Source organism: Bison bison, unplaced genomic scaffold (genome assembly GCF_000754665.1).
Source record: "Bison bison bison isolate TAMUID 2011002044 unplaced genomic scaffold, Bison_UMD1.0 scf7180017864276, whole genome shotgun sequence".
NCBI classification, from domain to species: domain Eukaryota; kingdom Metazoa; phylum Chordata; class Mammalia; order Artiodactyla; family Bovidae; genus Bison; species Bison bison.
In genome coordinates this window covers 884,749-887,052 of record NW_011494848.1, presented here as the reverse complement: position 1 = coordinate 887,052, position 2,304 = coordinate 884,749, and the positions used below count along the sequence as shown (strand labels likewise).

At 42.4% G+C, this 2,304-nt stretch overlaps 1 non-coding gene across 1 annotated transcript; it reads right to left on the bottom strand.

Moving 5' to 3' along the window:
* Positions 1–1,039: 1,039 nt before the first annotated feature.
* Positions 1,040–1,111, bottom strand: TRNAC-GCA. Its single transcript has one exon. It is a non-coding gene; the product is annotated as a tRNA-Cys (tRNA).
* Positions 1,112–2,304: the final 1,193 nt, after the last annotated feature.

Below are 2,304 nucleotides of genomic sequence, written 5' to 3'. Positions count from 1 at the left end.
TTATTATATCACCTCCACCTCAGCTTATCAGGCATTAGATACTGGAGGTTGAGGACCCCTGATATTACATTTAACCCTCACACTCTACCAATGAGGTAGGCTGAGACCAAGAAAACTTAACTGGGTCAACCCCAGGTCACATGGTTAGTAAATGGCAGAATCAGATTTGTTGGACTCCACTTCTATCTAGCTTCTATACTCACACATTCCCGGTCATCTAGCCAAGCATTCACAGACATCTAGTCCATTGGTCACTAATTCATTTAGCCAGATATTCACTTAGACAGTGAGTGGCATCAATATAGTTATTCTGTTATTTGAACAGTAAGATAGATCTAGTAGTAGCTTGAAGAACAAAAGAATCTTAGAATTATAGAATGTTTGCCCTGATATCTGTATATTACAAATACTAATACACATATATTAGACTGAGGTAAAGATGAGAGATATAATCTCTCTGTCTCATACACATATATACATGCACACAGAAAAAGCTACAAAATTTGCTACATTATTTTATGAGATCCAGTGCAAAATGAAAATGCAAAACCCCTTGTTTAAAAATTATTAAGAATTTCAAAGGACTTCCTGGTGGTCCAGTGGTTAAGAGTCTGTCTTGCAATGCAGGGGATGCAGGTTTGATCCCTGGTCGGTCTGGGATCCCACATGCCGAGAAGCAGCTGAACCTTCATGCTGCAACTCCTGAAACCCGTGTGCTCTGGAGCTTGTGCGCTGCAACTGTTGAGCGCATGTGGCACAACCAGAAAGCCTGAACCACAGCAAAAGCTCTCACATAATTTAATGAAGATCCCACATGCCACAACTAAGACCTGATGTAGCCAAATAAATGGATGAATGAACGAAGAAAGAATTTCAAGATGATGATATCAGATTATACCAAGCATGAAATGAAGTGAAGTCGCTCAGTCATGTCCAACTCTTTGAGACCCCGTGGACTGTAGCCCGCCAGGCTCCTTGTCCGTGGGATTCTCCAGGCAAGAATACTGGAGTGGGTTGCCATTTCCTTCTCCAGGGGATCTTCCCAACCCAGGGATCGAACCTGGGTCTCCTGCATTGCAGGCAGACGCTTTATCCTCTGAGCCACCAGGGAATCTCCTAATACCAAGCATGGGGCCCCTCTAAGGACCCTGATGGCATGTCAGTGCCTGGCACAGAGTACATGTGCAATAAATGGTAGTCCTTTTCACTCTCTAGATTATTGATTGTAACCCTCTCCTTTTGCAACTGAGCAAACTCAAGTTCAAAGAAGATGAAAAATGCAAGTTACAGCAGAGCCAGGACCACAATCCAGACCTCCTCTCTTCCCAGTCAGTAGTCTTCACCTCAGCATTTCCCAAGTGTTCTGTGTACAGTAATAATAGATACTCCATGAGTAAAAGTTTCCATCAATACACAAATTTGCAAAACACTGGGTTAAGGGTAAGGAGACATCTTTTTCAGAGCTCTTCAAGACTTTTCTATGAACGACATGAATCTCCATGACAAAGATATAAAATGAAACATCCCCCCACTGCCCATCCCCACTGTATGAATATGGAATCCTTTCTCAGGAGCATGTTAAATATCTCTTAGAATGCTTTCTTATACATTACTGCAGGGCAGTGGAAGTTTCCATGAAGTTTGATCTTGGGGGTGTGGTTGTTCTTATTCTAAATTAGAAGTAAACATATTCCTTCCATTAGGTCTTTTTGTCCACATCTCTGCCTCAGCTGACTTGTGAGCCTGAGGATATAAAAATAATGAAAACCAGACTCTAGAAAGAATATATTTATTTAGAGTCACCTAATTGCATCCAAAAAGGCAGATCCATTCTGCCTCTCTCCCAGGAGTAGGAATATAGAGAAAAAACATACACCATGACCCCTGAATTCTTTCCGTGCTTGGTAATTTGCTCACAGCTTCCACATCACAAAAGTATCAGTTATAGTCCCTTATGAAAGCGCACAGGAGGCCAGGAATGCATGATTCTCATGTTAGCTCTTCCTCTATTAGCTGCTGGACCTAGACTAATTCATTCCTCTGCAGAGTGAAGGACAGGGAAGCCTGGAGTGCAGTAGTTCATGGGGTCACAGAGTCGGACACGACTTGGCTACTGAACAACAACAATCCTCTTATTCTTATTGAAAACCCTCTTGCATCAAATTAACCTCTAAAGGGCTTCCATACACTTATATTTTGTCTGTAGCACTCCTCCCCCTGGGCCCTTGAGTATGTCTTTGGGGCACAGTTGGAGAACCAGCAGACTAAATGATATCCACAGTCCCTTTCAGTTCCGATAATCTG